The 21253-nt window shown below is 38.3% G+C and overlaps 1 protein-coding gene across 1 annotated transcript in view; it reads left to right on the top strand.

Moving 5' to 3' along the window:
* Positions 1–14970: 14970 nt before the first annotated feature.
* LOC124622162 (E3 ubiquitin-protein ligase SHPRH) overlaps positions 14971–21253 on the top strand; it is a 256731-nt gene continuing 250448 nt past the window's right edge. The window contains exon 1 of the mRNA XM_047147806.1: positions 14971–15181. The gene's annotated coding sequence lies outside the window, so the exon portion shown is untranslated. The remainder of the gene's footprint in view (positions 15182–21253) is intronic.

Here is a 21253-nt window from a genome sequence, read left to right as displayed (position 1 = left end):
ACTGTTTCTATTAAATTATTATTGAAAAGGAATCTAAGTATAAATTTTTAAATCTCTAGCTCTTTTCTGTTGCGCCAATGATTTTTACAGAAAAACGTCCAAATTTCGAAAATGGTTAAAGTTATCGAACTGATATTCAACACGTATTAATTTAGTATTACTCCTGACATGCTAGAAACATTTTAGGTTATTTACTTGATTTTTAAAGTATTGCGCAACATTTATGACGTCAGAGCTAGTTACAGCGGACTGGCTGGCACACAATGGAAAGACTGATGTGAACTTACTATGGCGTGAGTAGGCTGCTTCCCTACAGTACTGTTAATTCAAATTGTAAGCCCAGGTCTTCACAGGACGTCCTCAGCTCATTTGAAATATACTCTCACCCATTATCACAATGAAGACAATTTATTTTCAAATTAAAATGACCTGGAAGCATTGTTTTAAATAATTTGAAAAACTTTAGCACTTCTGACTTTGTTTCTAGAAAATATACACAAGAAAAATAAGTAAAGTCGTAAAAAATATTTTAAAACAAGCCTTTCATTATCATGTGAACTTGAAGTAATTGGTCCAGTAAGATTTCTGTGGATAATTTCTAGTGGTCTAGTTGTTTTTACCCTTTGCGTTTTATGGGACTGCAATGTCTGTTTCCTTCAATACATATATGACGAAAATATAGTCTGACTTGTCAGAGTTGAAGTTCATTCTGTCAGCTTGCATCTGCAACTTATGAACTATTGTATCACAGAAAGAAATTGTGGGTGAATGTAAAATTTTTAAAGTTTTTTCCCTGCCAAGTGCAAAGCTGAGCCAAGACAGGCCCAAGTGCTATGTCACAATCAGGATTTAAGAAGGAAGAGGCATTGTCACTCTACTTTCTTTTAGAGACCACAGAGTGCGACCACAGTAGAATGACAGTATCATAACACCATTCTTATGGCACTGCGAGTTGCCACAACAACACGTAAATCATACACAAGAACAACTGTCAACCCACTGATATGGCAGAAAGGCTCAAATTGAAGAACTCAAAGTCATAGCTGGGATACTACAATAAGGTGTACAACATTGACAAGCTTAGAAAACAGAGCCAAATTCGCTCATAGCCACAGCCCGGTGCAGTCCATTGCCATGGAATGCTGCTGCTGTCTACCTTGCTGCCAATGATGAGAAGACTTGAGCTTCTTTGACCAGCATTCCACTAGGTGTCAATGAAGGTGACCTGCTAGCTTCCGGCCATATATTACACTTTTCTGGAGAGATGCATTTTGCTATCCCCCCTCCACCCCCCCCCCCCCCACCCACCACCCACCCCCCACCCCCATTTGTACTTCTGAGCAGCTATCAGAGCTTTGGCTGTCTCTTGTGAGAGGCCAGGGCACATTTCTGCATGGCTACCATCGTCCTGTGGGGAGCTGGGGGAGCTGTTAGCGGCTGACCAGGACGAAAACTCATGATTTCTTCGAGAGCGCCATGGTTAAGCGATGTTCCACGCCGCTGGCGGCCTGGCTGTTCAGGAAATGCCTGCAGGCCTCTGGGTTGGCACCCTGCATGACGCTGCTCCTGTTGAAGGTGCAGTTTCTTACCTCGAACGTGCACATAGACGCCACCGAGCCGGGCATTTCAACGACTCCCAGCCGCCTGTACTGCTCTGTTGACATGGATAAGCTATTTCCATCGCATAAATCTTGAAAATAAATGTATTTACAGCCAGCAATGTATCACTAACGCCCTCGGGCGTTTACCGAACCACAGTTCCACACTCTGAGCTCGGCATCCTGTCAGTGTAAAGATCATCGCTTCCTGGGTAGCCACAATTGCTGTCAGAATTTGCTGTCACCTCAGGACCACAGTGGCAGTCGAACCACGTCAGCAGAATCACCTGCCATCACCTGCTTGTACTTTCAGGCTGTCGCAATGTAGTGTAATGAGTTTCTATGATGGCATTCTTTTTGAATTTATTTTGCGTGGCCTTGACGAGTCATAGAGACATCAATAACACTTTGGAAGTGTCTTTCTTAAGCTGCAGCAGCCTGCTGACTTGTCACAATTTAGAAGAAATTGCAAGGAAACATATTTAGCGCCAGTGAGGTATTAATTCTGTAATATATGAGGTCACAAGCTGTGATTCAGTAAGGCATGCGAAATTTGTAGACAAAGCAGAGGCCTGTTTTGAGTCTTGTCGGGCCACAATACAGCATAAAAACTAATTCACTTTATTTTTGGTGTATATTGTAAGTGCTGTATTCCCATTTGCAGTTGTAGAATACACAACTACTACAAGTGAGTTTGTTTGTTCCTGTGTTATGACAACAGTTAATGAGTTATTGGCAGTTAATTCTCAACAGGAGGATTACATTGAGGAATTATGTAGACAAGTAGAAATATTGCAAGTTATTCAACAGTATTTACAATTGGGATTGGGTGAAGTTAAATCAGTGCTGAGTGTACTCCTTCCTTCTGTGGACTCATTAGCAACCAGTCTGATAAAGCCTTTTTCTGGGAAAAAACGGAGGCTGGTAGTGTGTATATTAATGATACTTTAGCTACCAACAAACTGAGTAATTGGACAGGCAACACTTGCACACGTACGGCTAATTTATCGTTAGTGGGCGATGCTAAAACATGTTATGTATCATTGAGCAGTTAATAAGGCAGAGACGTTCGAGCAGCTAGATATTGGCCTGCGCCAGCACTGCTAGACACACGACAAGATTCTCCATGGAAAAGCTTAGTAGTCTGACACAGAAACAAAACGAATCAGTGGAATCCTCTGCAGATTGTATCTGAAAGATAAATGCATGAACATAAGAACTGAGATGGAGTGCGCCGGCCTCAGTGGCCGAGCGGTTCTAGGCGCTACAGTTTGGAACCACGTGACCCCTACAGTCGCAGGTTCGAATCCTGCCTTGGGCATGGATGTGTGTGATGTCCTTAGGTTAGTTAGGTTTAAGTAGTTCTAAGTTCTAGGGGACTGGTCTAAGAAGTTAAGGTCTAAGAAGTTAAGTCCCATAGCGCTCAGAGCCATTTTTTTAGATGGAATGCAGAGGCTGATAGAATCGTTCTGTGTGGAACTGAAAATAGGGCTCTCATTGTCTTTTGTGGGGTATTCCCATTGACATGTTATATAGAGTTGGGTGGAGAGTCTGTCAGATCTCTCTGAGGCCATTAGAATCATCACTTTGAAGAAGCTGACATTACCACAAAAGGGTGAAGCGACCATTAGGTCTTCACCTCTGAAGTAAAATGTTACAGGTGCAGACGTAAGGGCCATCTGCAGAAGTAATCTCATGATTCAGAGTGCTACATTTGTGAATGAGTACGACATAAAGCATGGGAGTCTAGAAATAAGATACAGGGAAAACAGCATCGGCAGAAGTGTCCATTAAACTCAAACAGGAATGTGTCGCCCATCGGTAAGCATTCCTGATAGGACATAATAATGCACAGACATATGCAAAGATAGAATGCTATTTTTAGACTTATTACAGGGCAAGGCATAGAAATTTCTTGTAGACACAAGTGCATATGTCTCATTTGTTAATCTGGGCCTCTTAAGCAGGAGGAGACTTGGGTTTCCATATCATAGGTTATGTGGTGTGTCAATGACATAAAGTCATTAGGAACAACACTGCACTGGAGCTAAAAGTTTTGATGAGCCCATGGAAGTGTTGGTGAAGGGTATTCAGCAATTCACAGACTGGACTTCCTCGATAAACATCATGCTACAATAGATATTTTGTGGTATGCAATTGAACTCAGAGGAACTTTGTTTCAACTGGGAGCAACAACTGTAAGTGAGGCAATGTCACAAGGCATACCAATCATGAAGGTGTTGCCAACTCAACTGTGATGATGTATGATAATAATTGGTTCCCATGGCAATGTACTGTCAGGTACAGGGAAGTTACTTTGGATTCCCATAGGTAACAATTTACCACAGGAAGTATTGTGTTTGACAGACCACTAGAAAGTAATGAAGATGTGGATAAAATTCATTGTTTTGTGCACAGAAGTGTGGCACACATTAATAATAAAAACAGTGAGTCTGTGGTTCCCTTTAGCCTATGTAATTTTGGGATGGACGAGGTTAGTCTGCTAAATGGTTTAATGATTGCCACTTTATATGTTTTGGATGAAGAAGATATAGACAGGTCATGTAATGACTAATGCCATCTGATGGAAACTTTGCTGCTATGATACATGGATTTATTTAATGCAAATTGTCTGTTACCAGCAACACCTGTTACACAACATCAATAATACTCCAGTCCACAGTATGCTATACTGCGTACCAGAGCACCTCCAGGCTTTTGTGGAAGAATTCAATGATCAAGCACTGGCAGAAGAAATAATGAAACATGGTGCTCATCCGTGGAGTGTGGGAGTGGTCATTGTTACGAAAAAATCACCATATTGTACTAGACGATACTGATTCTGTTGGGATTACTGAACTTGAATGCAAAATCTGTCACTGATGTACAGTCCATCCCCAGTATTATAGAGATGTTGGGCAACTTAAGTCGATGGCAAATATTTTTCAACAATGGGCCTAAGAAGTGCATATCACCAGCTAGAGTATTCCCAGAAGTTAGACCAAAAACTGCCTTCACAATACCACGGGGCCATTATCAGTATCATAGAATGCCATTTGGATTCAAGAATGCTCCAGCTATGTTTCAGAGACTCTTAGGAGTACTTAATGGAATAAAGCCTAAGAAGTGTACAGTACACTTGGATGACATCACAGTATTCTCGAAATCTGTCGAAGAACACATGAGAAGTATAGAAGAAGTATTCAACAGACTACAAATATCGCATCTGATGCTTAGCCTGGACAAATCCCATTTTGCACGAACAGAAGTTAACTACCTCCAAAATGTAATTAATGGAGAAGGTGTAAAAATCAATCCCTGATTAACACCATAAGCAACAAAGCAACTACAATCTTTTCTAGACTTATGTAATTATTGTCGAAAATTTGTCAAGAATTTTGTGGAAATCACTGAGCCACTGAATCGTTTATAGAGAAAAGGTGTAAAATCTGAGCATCAGACACCCTCAAACAGCATTTCAGCATTGAAAAAAGTAACATCAGATCCAGTACTGATATTTCCTGACTTCAATAAAGAGTTCAACTTATTGTGTGATGACAGCAATGGTGTGGCTGGTTGTGATCTCAGTCAAAACACACATGTTAAAGAACATCCAGTGGCTTATCCACCTAGAAAACTAAACAGTGTGGTGCAGAGCTCCTCCACTACAGGAAAGGAGATGTTAGTGGTTATTTATGGAATCATCTACTTTCACTGATATTTGGATAACAAAAAATTTTGAGGTAGTAACAGATGATGCATCGCTAAAATGTATGTTGGGATTAAAAGAAGATGGCACATTAAAGCGCTGAAACTCTGAAATTGGTAGCTACAAAATGAATAAAATCGTAAGGACAGCTGTACGCATTCTATTTTCTCACGATAGTAAATGGCCCCCATCTGCGAGGCCTCTTGTGAAAAGGATGGACATCCAAAAACCTAAAAAAGTCCATTCTAGTATACTGACAAGTTGGGTGCTCAAACTGAGTGACTGCGACTACGAAGTTGTTCAGAAACAACATAGAAAGCACGTAAATGTAGAAACGTTAAGCATGAAAATTGGAGCGCTGCAAGCACTAGGCAAAAGCATCGCTGAATGGCAAAAGGTACAAGCATCTGATGTGGACTGTCAGGCATTCAGGCCACAGTTGCAGTTTGTGATGCATGTTGGTTTACTCTACACACCAACAAAATGTGAACCACACATGGTAGTTCTGGCAGCGTTCAGGGTGAGGTTTTGCAAAAATTTCATATGCAAAAATATCTGAAATACTGCAGCGCATATTGTGTGCAGGGGACTGACTTTAGTCATCACAGAATTCTGTTGCAAATATCTCCAGAGGCATCTAACCCTTTTGAAGTGGTTGGGCTAGATATTTTAGGACCATTTAATGAAACACAAACAGGAAATGAGTATATACTAGCAATAATAGACAATTTTTTGTGGTACATAGCATTGATGGTAATTCCAGACCCATAAGCTAACACAGTATCATAAACAATGATAAATAGCTGGTAAAATCTGGGTAGAGTGAAACTTACATTATAATGTCACAGTAGATTTAAGAGAATGTCTGAGAGAAAGTGTCACAAATTGTCCAGCCAGAATAGTGGAGACTTGCGTACCCATGTGAAATGCAGCTGTTTTCGGGAAAACGTAAGTAACATTTGTCAAAGAGTAGTGCTAACCCCACAATTTCAATTCCAGAGAGTGGGAGCACATTGGATTTATTCAGTTTTCCCACCAGAAATCGTAATCATGAATTGTTACAAAAATGGGGAGCTCAAAGCTATGACAAAGTAAAACAACAGATTAGTGGCATCTTGATAAATGTTACAAATTGTGATAAAACAGGAGCACAGAGTCACCTTGATACTATCATCATCAGCATGACTGCAATCAAGTTATCACAACTTGCATTGTATTGGCCAGAAAAACTATCACAAGTGTTACCAGGACAAAACATGACTTTCCTAAACAACACCTTGGACCCCAACATATTATATTCATGAGATGAACTTACAGTATCGCGGACAGGACGGATTTCCATGGAACAAATGTTCCAGCACATCGACAAATACCAAAACAAATAACATTATAACATCACGACTGTAACCATTGTATCTATCAGTGTTGCTATGGTTCTACTAGCAGTTTAAGTATTCCACTTTTGCGTTAAACATAAAACTGCCTATCTACTCTGAGTGACCAGTGCATCAGACTCCTGTTGAGTGGCTTGTGGCATAAATGTGGCACAGAAAGTGTGACATAATAAAGTCGTGAATTTCTATTAGCATGTAAGAGTCACCAGAAATAATGAGAAATGAGAAGCGAAACAAGCTCATTATGAACCAGCTTTCATGAACATTTAAATAACAATTATTTCCAAAGTAAAATCTATGTTATTGGATTGTTTCAGAAATATGAGATAAATTCGGGCCGAATTTTTTAAAGCGGAGGAGAATGCCACATCTCAGAAAGAAATGCTGGATGAAGGTGAAATTCTTAAATTTTTTCTGACAAGTGCAGAACCCAGCCAACATAGGCGTTAACACAGTGTCACAATCAGAATTCAATTAGTAGGGAAGCCAGTGTATCAAATAGCGAGACACACAACTGTGGCATTGTCCCACCTCATTTGCGCTGATAGTAGAGTGTGCAACCGTTAGTAGAATGACCACATCATAATGTCATTCTGTCAGCATTGCAAGGTGACATATAAGCATATTAATCATGGCAGAAAGCGCCAATCTGAAGAACTAAAAGCCACAGTTGGGACACTGCAGTAATGTGTAAAGTGCTGACAAACTTCGAAAAAGGAGCCAAATTTGCTCATCGTCACAGCTCCATTAAGTCGTCAGCAGGTTCCATCCAGCATAAATACTGGGACTTCTGAAGCGCACATTCTATTTCTATTCAGCTGTCAGCAGTCATTCGTGAGTTGGTGTTACTGTCTTGTGAGTTACAGTGAATCCACATCGAGGCTGTCCCATGATGTGCTGCCTAATATTTATCTGGTAGCTACGAGACACCAGCCAGCCTGCTGCATTCCATTGCTGCTACTGCCTTCCTTGCTACCACTGATGCAAAACTGGAGCATCTTCGACCAGCATCCCACTGGGGGTTAGTCGAGGGTGACCTGTTAGCTGCCAGCCATACACACTGTCCCAGAAAGGTGCATTTGTGCTCTCCGATGGCTATACCTGTGGGCAGCTACCAGTCTTGGCCATCTCTTGTTAGGAGGAAAGGGCATACTTCTACATGGCTACCATTATCACATGCAGAGCTGTTGGCTGCTGACTGGGTGGCGAAATCCCCACTGCTTCGAAATCCTCTTGGGTCAGCAGTGCACCAAGTCGCCATCGTCCCAACTGGGTGGGCAACTCCTGCTGACCACCAAGTCTACATCCTGCATGACGATGCCCCTACTGAAGGCGCTGATTTCGACCTCTGAGATGCAACTCTAAGCTGGACAAGTCAGCAACTCCCAACCACATTCACTGCTCTGCTGCCTTTGGTCATTGCCACAGAAAACCTATATGCATTATATGAATCCTGAAAAATAATTTACAACCAGCACTATATCACTGACTCCCTCAAATTCTTCACACTCCTACACTCCGAGCTCAGCATCCTGCGACTGTAGAAACTACAGCTTTCTCGGTCTCCACCACATATTATAATAACTAAGATGAATTGTGCCACAACTGAATTATATCTGTTGTTGAATCTACATGACATTGTAGTTCCTTATCCATAAAATTTAGTTTGTACGTGGCTGACTCACTTCTTTGTGCAACAGCAAGAGTGATGTTGTTCTTTAGAATAATCTCTTTAACCGCGCGTCCGCTACGGTCGCAAGTTCGAATCCTGCCTCGGGCATGGATGTGTGTGATGTCCTTAGGTTAGTTAGGTTTAAGTAGTTCTAAGTTCTATGGGACTGATGACCTCAGCAGTTAAGTCCCATAGTACTCAGAGCCATGTGAACCATTTGAACAATCTCTTTACAGTTCTCAAAATTATGTGCAAACCCTTCAATACTAGTTCGTGTGCTGATAGCACGTTACAGCTTGTGATGCCTCCTATTGGTGCCTATGGATAAGTTCTAGTGTCCGATTCCACTCGTCAGCTTTGAGGAATGACGTCATACCTAAGACAAAGACGCTACATATAGGCAATCTGTGAAAGAAATGGAGCATACTCGTAAACAAACGATTGTAACATACAATAAAATTACAGTCACATTCATGCAGTTATTTACTTAGTCATGAATTATATCCTAACGAACTGAAGATAATGAAAATAATTAAGAGCAAGACTTAAAACCAAATTTTCAGGTCTGAAAAGAAGCAGTCTCGTAATTTATGCGAGTAGAAAAGCACAGAAAACCTTCAAATTGCATTGCAGTAAAGCTCATGATGTAGTCACACTATTATAAAATAGCATTACTTTTACTATTAATTATTGAATCTAACGGGAGAAGCGCAGGAAAGCTGGGGTTTTCGCGGGGAGAAACTAAAATGTAACAGAAAAACGAGAAAATGAAATGAATGACAACAAATGACAAACAGTAGCATGAAATGTGGAGAAACTGACACACTAAATTCTAAAAGAAAAGCCAGTACATGACTGACGAGTATCTGCAAAAATAAAGAATATTGGAATCGATAATTAGAATTAACCTATGTAGGAAAATTCCAGTCACAGATTCCAACTGCTCCATGATTCATATGTAAATTATTTCTGCAGTTGTATGTTCTGAAACTAACAGCATTTCTACATTTGTAATTGCTCTCTAAAACTACTGCAGTGTATAAGAAAACTTAGGATCAGTAACTAGAACTGACCTAGTTACTGATTCCAAAATTAGTAATTTATTTCATTACTTCAGAGAAAAATTACAAGCACAGAAATCATATTAGCCTACATTTTAGTGAACATATGTGCTGAACCATCAAATGGCTGGAACTGGTAGCTAGAATTGACCTATATATGAGGTTAACTCTAGTTACTGATTCCAGCTATTCGATGGTTCATAATTTTGGACATATTTGCAGTAAATCGGTGGACTGTTTTTGTAGGATTACTTGATTTCTTATTGATCTCAGAACTGCTGCGAAAAACTAATAAATTTTGTAGGTACAGCTACGATTTTTTTTCTCTTTTTCATACTAGTGAAGAGAGTAATAACATATGTAGAAATCCTGTAACACTTTAGGCACACATTTGTTGTTGAAACAGTCTAAATAATGAACCTTGAAATGGTTGAAATCGGTAACTAGAATTAACCTATATACATCAACTCCAGTTACCAATTCCAGTAGTTTTAGACCCTACTTTCTGTCAATTTTCGTTTCTTGTGCACTAGTCCTGTTAGTTTTAATAAGTAGTATTAAAAGTTAACACTATTTCATAATACTATGATTTCATCATAGACTGTACTTTAACAGATTTAAAAGTTCTCTGTGTTTTTCTTACTCGCATAAATTATGATAATAATTTATTTCAGGCATGTATACTTCTCTTTTTCTGTTCTTATTTATTTTTGCTATCTTTAATTCTTGTCGGTATAATTTGTGGCTAAGTAATTAAGCAAATGAACTGTGTTTGTAATTTTATCATATGTTACATTCATTTGTTTACGAATATGATCAGCTGCTTTCAAAAACTGCCTCTATGTAGCGTCTCTGCCTTAGGTATGATGTCATTGCTTAAATCCAATGAGCGAATCGGACACTAGAATTGACCCCTGCCTACTAGCACTTCCAAGATCAGTGAAGGTGTAATGTCCTTTTTCTATGTTCAGCCAGTATTCTTCGCCTCATCGATATATGTGAAAGTGAGGCGACACAACACTATCTGTCATAGTAGTCAATATCTGTTGATCAACAAATTTAAATTCAAATTATTACCATCAGCTAGCTGCCTTGTTTAGGGTTTGCCATCAAAGATGCTCGTTAGCAATCACTATATGGCCGACTTGTTTTTCAAAACGAATTAATATCTTTGATTTTGCATGGCACATGTACACCGAATTAATTCCTTCAAAAGTCACAGGGTTCATTTAACACAGTTTATTTGATATGATACGCTAAGATGGGATGTCATACTTAGGCCCAATAATAAATGTCTGTAATTGAAAGTCAAAGAAATTTACTTTTAATTAACTCAGCATCCAGTGGGGCTAACTATTTCACACAGTGGCACATGAACTTACGAGTTACGAATATTCACAACTACAACGCTAAAATCTCGAACACAAAGAGTCCCAGACACTAAAGACTCACAAACCCTAGGGACTAGCAGACGTGATAAACGTTAACAATATGTGCGTTGGGTTTATATCATGGTTATGAAACAAAGGGATGTTAGTTAGAAACTCTTTGAATGAAGCCCCTTGGTACTTTGCATGTAATTCTCCATTCCATTGGCTCTTATTATTCTTTTATTTAATTTTTCTGCTTTAAAACAAGAATTTGTGATTTTGTAAGAAATATGAAAATTGTTCATGGCCAGCTACAACAAATTTTAGTTTAAAAAAAGACCAGATATGTAATGGGGGGGTGGGGAGAGTTACCGGCTGAAGACTGGAATCGACTGAATATTTCTAATCAAAATCAGAATTTTCTTGCCATTTACATATCTCATAACTTCAGTTTCACAAACACTTTTAATATGTAGACGTTCCAGACTGTGCAACATTAATTTTAATTGGGACTTTTAGCCTTTTCATATTTTAAACTATATACTACCATTTATTAAATGCACAGTAGCTCTATAATTCAAATACCATATAATTTGAATAAATGTTGCCGAATTTTCAAACCTTCTTGCAGGAAAACGGCAATTATTTTCCTTTCCATCTTAATCACCAGAGGCTGCCCCTACAGACTTTTGTTTTGGTTTCTGAACTTCGTTTTTCCTTGGTTTTCGACAATCTGATGTTTTGTGTCCATTCAATCCACAATTACAACATCGAAAAATAAATTTATTAGTGTCTCTGTTATCTGATTTGACGTTATTAGCAGATTTCGATTTCTGTCCTTATTGTGACAAAAAAAACAGTTGATGACTTAATGTGGTTTTTCTTGTCAGTTTGTTTCTTCTTTGTCTCTTCATCCTAAAGTCGATTCTTCACGAAATCTAGAGTTAATTATCTGGTGACAATGTTTCTAGCACTGTGACTAGATTTCCATAATCCGGTGACACTGTCAACAATGGATAGCAAACAGTGTCGTTTTTTTCTAATCTTACTCCAAACAATCACACCTCTGGAATTAATTTGTCGAACTGCAGCAAATTATCAGTAAGCAAGTGATTTTTTTCAGTCAGATCTCATCAAATCAAAAGATTCATGAGAGGTGTACTATTTTATAAATTATTTAATTTATGTGCCAATGTATGTAACATTGTAGCTCTTGTATGTATATTGTCAGCAGTACTGATGTTTACATTGTTTACAATATCGTTTGTTCTTCTTGTCTATATAATTTGTATTAACTGACTTCTCCTACAGTACAGTACAACCTTCTGAACATAATGTAATTTAACAATAAATCATTATCAGTTGGTAATTAGAAAGTTTTCCAAATTAATAATGTAGCTTTTCATTCTTCTTCAATTGAAAACATTGCACAGCGAAAACTACAGATCAAATAAGGTAGGTTTGTCTTTGGCATACTCCAGATAATTATCTGCAATTGTATCCATTGGCAAAAACTAGTAAAAATTCTTCAGTAGTTGCATGCTACAAAAATTACTAAAAGAGTTATTAAAAATCCAGGAACATGCACATCAAGTCAAAAATCAGCCAAAGTACAGGAGAATATCACCACTGAACTGAATGGAGGGGCCAGAAATGACAAGTCACAGGTATAAAAAAGCATTTAATAATCATTTCATAAATGTAGTAGAAAGAATGGGGATAAGCAGTTCAAGAAAACGAATCACAGCAGTATACTGAAGAATCAACTCTCATAAAATTCAGTCATATGAATGTATCACAAACTTATTCCAAAACGAGGAAAATTATACATTATATCAAAAATAAAAGACCATATGGGTGTGATGATGTTTACAATGTAATACTAAACGTCTGTTCCTTATAGTAAGCCTAGTCTTACCTGAAATCTGTAATGCATCACTAATTCAAGACATTTTTCCAGGGAGGCTGAAATATACCATCATCAACCCCATATTTAAGAAGGGTGAGAGGAGAAATATCAATGGCTATGGACCTGTTTCACTGCTGAAATCATTTTCCAATATTTTTGAGAAGTTCTTGTATTCTAGAATAGCATCTCAGCTGAGCAAGAATAATATCCTCATCAGATGACAGTTTGGATTTCAGAAGAGTTGCTCTACTGAGACTGCCACTTACATGTCCACTTACCAAATTTTGCAAGCATTAAACGACAAAATACTGCTAGATGGTATTTTCTGTGAACTTTCTAAGGCATTTGACTGTGAGAATAGCAGTATTCTCCTAGATACATTGAAGGTTTATGGGAATAATGGTATAGCCAACCAATGGATAATGTAATATCTAAGCAAAAGAATGTCGAAAGCTGTACCTACTAATTCATAGAATTTAGTCTGGTGATGTTATTCTGACTGGGAAGAAATGACTATGTGGTTCCCCAAGGCTCAATCTTAGGTGCACTATTGTTCCTCACACATCTAAACGATCTTCACTCTAATACACAACAAGATGAATTAGTTCTTTTTTCAAATGAAACTAGTATTGTAATCAATCCAAGTATACATAAAGAAACAGAACAAATGGTAAACAATGTTCTTAGAAGCATCATTGACTGGTTTTCTGATAATGGTCTCACCCTCAGTATTAGAAGGACACAATCTATTCAGTTCTGTTCATCTATGGGTATTACATAAATGATTAATGTAACACATGGTGAGGAAATAATAAATAGGGTGGAAAATTCATAATTCTTATATGTCGGTACTGATGAGAATTTAAACTAGAAAAAGCACATTTTGTAACTCCTAAAACAATTTTCTTCAACCACAATTGCAACTAGAATCTCGAGAAGAGACATATCATTAAAATGTTATATTTTACATATTTTCATTCAATAAGGTCACAGAATGGAATATTGTTCTGGGTAATTAACCTTTAAGAAAGAAAATCTTCATTGCTCAAAAAGTGCTGTAAGAATAATATATGGTGCTCACCCACAATCATTTTGTAGATATCTATTTAAGGAGTTTGGCATTCTGACTACTGCTTCACAGCATATTTATTCCCTCTTGACGTTTCTTGTCAATAATTCTTTGTTGTCAATAATTCACTGCAGTTCTAAGGAATCAATGATGTACATTACTACAATAGCAGATGGATAACTGACACTTATTATTCCACATTAAGGTTGTCTTAAGCACAGAGAGAGGTGCACAAAGCTGCAACTAAAATTTCTCACACTTACCCAGCGATACAAAATGTGTAACAGACAGTAAAGTAAAATTTCAAAAAATATAATAATATATTTATTTTAACCCTCAAATGAGGCAGAATGCTTTGCTTGAACCTAGAGGGCCTCCACGCAAATAATAATAATAATAATAATAATAGTAATAACAAAATATTATAAATGCTCAGCATGTAGTCATATTTACAGATTAATTACGTTGTGAATGTAAAATGATTCGTTCCACATCATTACTGTTCATCATACAAAATGATACATGGAAGATGAAATCAACTAACTAAGTTTTGATAAAATTTATGGCTCCTACATAAGGTCAAGGAACTGTAACACTTGGCAACCACATATCAACGACAGAACAAAAAATGTCACATAGTTGCCATCTGGAAAAAGAATTAATTTGGAAGATCTATACTGCAGCTCTCACGAAAACAAAGCAACATAATAAAATAAAGAAAGAAGATGCAAAAGCACAATGACCGCTAGTATACCATAAGTGGGCTTGGCGAATACCGGTTAACTTCCGATCTTAGTATATGACGACACCTTTCACCCTACAACTTCAAACCTCTCACCTTGATCTTGATGTCCTGTCCAATCCTGTTCCGTTGCGTTGACGACCTGTGTGAATGCCGTCAGATGAAATGCATTGTGGGTTTTCACGTTTTGTTCTGTTTCGTCAAATGCGAATCGATATTTATTCGTTTATAGTGTTTGTTGTGTGTCTATACTTGTACTGCTGATACGTTTCAAGTTCCTGTGTTTCACAGAATCAAATAAATAAACGGAATTCGAATAATTGCTAATAAATGAGAGGAAATTTCTACCAGCCTCGTTTTGTCGTCAGTGCCAAGCGATTACGATTGCATATACGATATCGATACGGATCTGTCATTTTCTTATATCCAAGATAACAATACCACCGGCAGAATTTGTGTAGGTGTTGCACAAGAAAGTTTGAGTATTTTGTTTACGTTATTTGTAAATTCAGTATTTTTGTGTACACGATTATTCCTCGCTGTAATAGGAGAAAATTTCTCAGAAAATCGCCGTCGTAAAAAAGTGCGACGTCTGTTTTGTTTTTAGTGAAGTGACAAGTGTGTGTAATGTGGAGTGGCGTCACGTTATAAGTTTTCGTAAGTAGTCGGCAGACAGCCGCAGCAATATTGTGGATTTAATGTTTAGTTAAGCCAAATAAATGTGGTTATCAAACATTGTAGTTGTTTAATAATTTTGCAAGTTTACTGGGTAAAAGTTTGAAGCTGTTTCTTATATCGTGAGTATTCTGCCAGTACAAGGAGGTACAGAATTCAGCGAATCACAGGTGTAACAGTAGCAATTGTTCTAAGACTTTTAAGCTATGCCCTGCCAACATCCAGCCAGTTATATGCGCAGAGTATAATACAAAACAGAAAAGTTAATCAAGGCCTCGATCCTTAGACATCTCTGTGAATAGTTAAGTGTGATTAATTTCTGTTGACAGTTTAACAGTCCATGAGAATCTGCTGATAAAAAATTATTCTGGGTGTGAACTGTCAATCGTGATTCCACCCACAGCACTAAGCTCTGTAGTTAGTTTGTTGGTCTGCTCCTTGCCTGGTAATTTGCATAAGATTTCCACGCATTTAGAACCGAAACGATCAAAGTATTTCATTCATTTGTTGAAAAAACATTTTCCCGTAATTCAACGATTTTTTGTTTGCCAGTCATGGCTATACTGTGGATGGTACGCTTGCAGTGCTGTGAACAGTTGCTTACAGTGTTACAGTACATCACTTCCACTGTATTGAGTTATTGAAAAACCTTTTACTTAATATGTTATTTGGACCATGGGTTGACTTCTAATTTCTGTAAATGAATATTACCACACGAAATAATCATAGCAGATGCAGGTAAACCAACTGTAAATCTGTACCTACAGTTAAAGGCACAAAATACTGTACAATAAGCAACTCGTTTTTAAGAACTTTTTCAGCAGCTAGCAGTCGTCTCAAGTCTTCAAAGAAAACTTCCAAGTTCGAATTGAAATTAGTAAAATAAATAAAAATCGGAATATTAAAGATGTATTAACAAGTGCTGTGCATCAGTTGAGCACTTGGGTACAGAGACATGCGCCTTTGCCGACAAGTGTACGTTGTTCCAAGATTATCGGAGTTCTTAGGCTGTTTTAATGATTAGGCTTTTTCCCGAATGAATGTTTCATACTGCAGTGGAGTATGCTCATTTTTGAAAACTGTGAAATTAAAACCATGTCCTCAACCTGAACTTGAACTGAGAACATTGCCTTTCATGGGCTGTGTTCTTAGTGGTTGCGCTACCTAGGCACAACTTATGTCCCACCCCCACATGTTTAGTCCTGCCAAACATTGACCACATGAAGCTTTGATTGAAATGTAGTCGTTAGACTTATATGGACAAGCACTCAATAAGTATAACCCGAACTCACAAGTGCCTTATTCAGAATTCGCTATAACAGGACAGAACTAATCCCAGAAAGTGAAATTTTACCTTATACAGAGATGGTGAAGCTATAAGCAGGGTTAATTGTTACACATTCTTCTTAAACCACAACATTTATTTTGGTTACGTGGACATACTCCTTTATTGTTTTGGTCTTCTGTGGTTTGATGTAGCTCTCCATGCCAGTTTATCCTGGGCTAGCCTCTGCATAACTACTGCAACGTTGATCCTCCTAAAACTGCTTACTGTAGTGAAGCAGCATTGCCTGAGGGGGGACTGGTCCTCCTGTTCTTTCTGTAGCAATTATGGTATGGGTAGAGCTTGCTTCTTCTATACCATCCATGCCTATGTTGGCTTTCATGAGAACATTTACCTACTATAGTAAGGACATCTTTACAGTTATGATGTAACCAGTCATGAGCAGACATAACAGGATCAATTTATCCACCAATACTGGATGTCAGAATAGTATCTCACCTGGGCAATAATAATATACGCAGCAGATCACAGTTTGGATTTCAGAAGAGTTACTTTGACCCAGGTGACATTTTGCGTTATTTCCCTGTGGTCTGTCCTCTCACTGTTGTATCAGAGCTCCATGTAACTGGTGGCTGCTAGGAGGGGACAGTAAGCTGCTGTTGCCGATTGGCTCTGAGCACTATGGGACTTAACATCTATGGTGCAGTTGCTGAAGCCAGCTATTCAGCTATGGCATCACTGTGATTTGCCTCCAAACAGTAAAATGTCTATTAACACGTATCTTCATACTCAGGTGAAAGAGCACTGTAGGTTTATTGAAGTTACATTTGCCAGTGAGAGTGAAATATGTCTTTTGGGATACATCACTATTTACCAAATTGAGTAGTTACTGGGGCAGTGGAAATACCCATTGAAAAGGAAATAAACTGCTTGCCTTTAGGACATCTGTCAGGTTATATCCCATATTGGATTTTTCAGTGAATAAGATCCACATTGAAAATGATCACATGTGTCTTGATGGTGACGCTTTAATCCAGAAAAGTAAAACCCCATAACATTTCATTTCCTGGCCACCCTGTGCCCAGAGAGTGAAGCAGGGAGAGATGCAAAAGCAGCTCATCCAGTATTTGTTGTGTTCTGAAACTGCTTGGGAATTATTCACAATAACAGACCCCTATTCTTTGTTGATAAATTCAGAAAAGTAGAAGTAGTAGAGAAAATGAGAAATGGACCCCTTTTGTGTGAGATAATGAATGCCACTTCATCACATTCTTTGCTGTGACATATAACTGCATCCGTTATTTTCCATGAAAGATTAAATATGACGCAGAGTCTTATCCTTTGCTAAGGTCCTGTGTAACAAACTGTTGTAGAATTACATGCTAATTTAGAATGACAGATATTGAGTTAATTGTCCACACCCTGAAGGGTGATAAAGAAAATGGAGTAGATACTGGGGCCTTTTTATTGACTTACAAAAGAAATATATTTAATGATGTGACATTAAACTGTATGCTGCCCTAACCAATTCCTCTCAGTGCACCTGTCCATGATCTTTCTTGTGATGACTGTGGAAGACCAGTTTAATGCTGAAAAACACCGGATGTATGCAAACAAAGGCAGTGCTTTTCTCTTTCACTAATATGTCCTGTACTTAAAAAAAGATTAAAGAATATAAAACACTCTTATCAATATTATGTTATGGCACTATGAAAAAGTATGAGTAATTACATCTTTCAGTACATTTTGCAATACTGTAGCAGAACTTACGTCTGAAATAAAGACACTAGACTTCAGACTTTCCCAACACATCGCCCCAGTCATGCTGTTAAACATTCCACTTGAACCAAGTCACTCTGCTCCATTTCTTTGATGCAGTTGGAACTGTGATGGCTTCATCAAGCATCAACTGTGTGTCATATGTAATTCCATTTGAAATGTGTTGCACACTGTCATTGTCCCACTGCGCTCAGACGACTGTTGCCTATCTACCATAAAGTATGTGTTCCTAAACAAGAAATGGTTTTTGGACAACCAACAACCTACACTCAGAAACTGTTATTACAAATCTCATTTCAGGGTTGATAGAGGGTAAGTAGGGTATTGCACACTTATGCACTCAGAACCCTTCAGAAAGCGAATGTCTTCTTTAGAAGCAGTGCCCATTCCAAGTAGGACTACTTTTGTCATTACCTTAAGCACTCTCTACCTCCCGCCATATATGAACTCTGTTTTATATTACCACTGAACAACATATAGCACAATTATTGCAATAAGTGCATCACAAAACCCCTCCATGGAAGGTAATCGACCACAGAATGCAAAGTATGGTGAGATCAAATGCCAAACATGGTACAGGTCCATGAACATAGCTTTTGAAGAATGTTTGCTAAGAAAATCATTTCCACTGCACACGATTAGGTTCTTGTCTGTTGCAGAGTCACTACATGCAATGTCGTGAGCCATCCCGGAGACGGGGGGATTAGCACATGTGGCAATTCTCCTGGGAGGGACAGTCACGTGAGACACCGCCTGGGGTGTATGACATTGGACAGTCTCATAGCTAGTGATATTGATGCAACATATTATATCCTGTTCCCTTCAGATTGTTACATCAGATCAGTAATTACTCGGCTCACACCAGTGCTGGTGTGGGGGAATCTCAGTGTCAGTTGACATAGGTGCTTCAGTAGATGGTGCCATCTCTGTATCTGTGGTTACCAGAGGCTATGAGGTATCTGGGACCAGTGCATCTAGATGTACTGAGGTCAATCTGCAGTCGCAGAATGACAGTGAAGACAAATGTGAAGAGGATATAATATCAGACTGGCAACAGTGGCAAACACTTTTTTGAAAAAGACAAATTTGTTGACATCTAAAACAATTTGTTAGGGAGTCTTTTCCGAAAGTTTTTTCTGGAATGAAAGGTGAACAATAAACTGTGCAGGTAAGGAGAGAATAGACCCTTTGTAACATTATGGAAGAATGCCGAAAATTGGATTGGTACCTAGTAACTAATGACTAGTGTTCAGGGGTCATCAAATGGTTAATCTGGTAATAGAGAATGTGTGAGGGAAGAATTGTAGAGGGAGACCAAGTTTCTTTTTATACATTTCAGTCACAGATCAGCATGTGTGTGCACGCACGCGTGCGCTCGCGTGCGCGCACACACACACACACACACACACACACACACACACACACACACACATTGCTAATCACCCTGAAATGCACGGAGTCACTTCTCACGGTTTTTTCCTGGTCCAGTCATGTCTGCACTGTAGGAAGAGTGACTGCATTAAAGCGTCTGTGTGTGCGCTATAATTTTGTGTTCACAGTTCCTTCATGAGTTATATGTAGGGCTATGAAGAATATCTGTATTATTGTTTATTTATTTAAGGTGCCCCATTACATTATAATATTAAGTGTGGTGAATATTTGTAAATTTTTCACTTAACGTTGGTCCTAGAAAATTTGTAAGCAAGCTTTCATAAGATAAGTGGAACCTATCTTAAAGAGTCGCCCATTCAGGTCTTTCAACATTTCCGTGACACTCTCTCCTGTGTGTATACATCCAGTATTCCCTGTTGTGTCTATACGATACGCGTCCCACACACTTGAGCAATATTTGTAAGTGAGATTCAGAAGTGATTTGTAGGTGGTCTCCTTTGTAGATTAGGCACATTTTCCCGGTATCCTGCCAGTGAACCAAAGTCTGGTACCTGTCTTACCAAAAGTTGAGTCTGTAGAATTATTCTTTTTCATATCCCAGTGAACTGTGGCTCCAGCTGCCAGAGACTGTGGTCATGTGTATGAGCTTCATTTGCACGAGTGTGTGTGTATGTGTATGTTGTCTAATTTTGACAAGGGCCTTGTTGGCCGAAAGCTGATTGTATGACAGTCGTTTTGTTGTGCCGTTCTGTGACTCAGCATCTCTGCTATATGGTTGTAGCAACTGTCCTTTTCATTATTTTGTTACATTCCGTCCTGGATTTTGCATTGTTTGAATTGTAATACCCAAGTATTTGTATGAGTTAGCTGAAATTAATTGTGAATCATTGATGTTGTAGTCATAAGATACTATGTTTTTTCATTTTGTGAAGTGGACAGTTTTATGTTGGCATACATTGATAGCAAGTTGCCTGTCTTTGCACAACTTTCAGATCTTATCAAGATCTGATTGAATATTTCGCCGGGTTTTTTAAGACAGTGCCTCATCATAGACAACTGCTTTATCTGTGAAAATTCTGAGGTAACTATTAATACTGTAATATGTGACAGAAACAGCAACGGTCTCAGAACACTTCCCTGAGAAACACCGGAAGTTACTTCTCATGTCAACAACAGATTCCCTCAGAGATAATGTCTACGAAGAAACTGTCAACTTGGTCACAAATTTTGTTTTATATGCCATGTAATCGTACTTTGGTTAATAGGTGTTGGGGTGGTACCGAATTAATGCTTTACAGAAGTCAAGGGGAATAGCAAAATAATAAGAAACTAAATTACAAATCAAATAACTTCTGTACACAATTCTTGAATACATTACACAGTAACTTGCATAAGTGTTCAAGTACATACTGTTGTTTATGGAAGTTTATTTTGTCTGTAATTTTATTTCCTAGTGTTTTATTATTCCCTTTTCTTTCTTGTTAACAGATCATCTGATGGTGATTCTGTTATAAATCAAACCTGGTAATGCCACTTGTGTGAAATGAGGCTGAAATACAAAACATTTGCTACAGAGTCACTGTTTTTCCCTAAGGCAG

The sequence above is a fragment of the Schistocerca americana genome, chromosome 7 (genome assembly GCF_021461395.2).
Source record: "Schistocerca americana isolate TAMUIC-IGC-003095 chromosome 7, iqSchAmer2.1, whole genome shotgun sequence".
NCBI lineage: Eukaryota > Metazoa > Arthropoda > Insecta > Orthoptera > Acrididae > Schistocerca > Schistocerca americana.
This window is presented reverse-complemented; position numbering and strand designations above follow the sequence as displayed.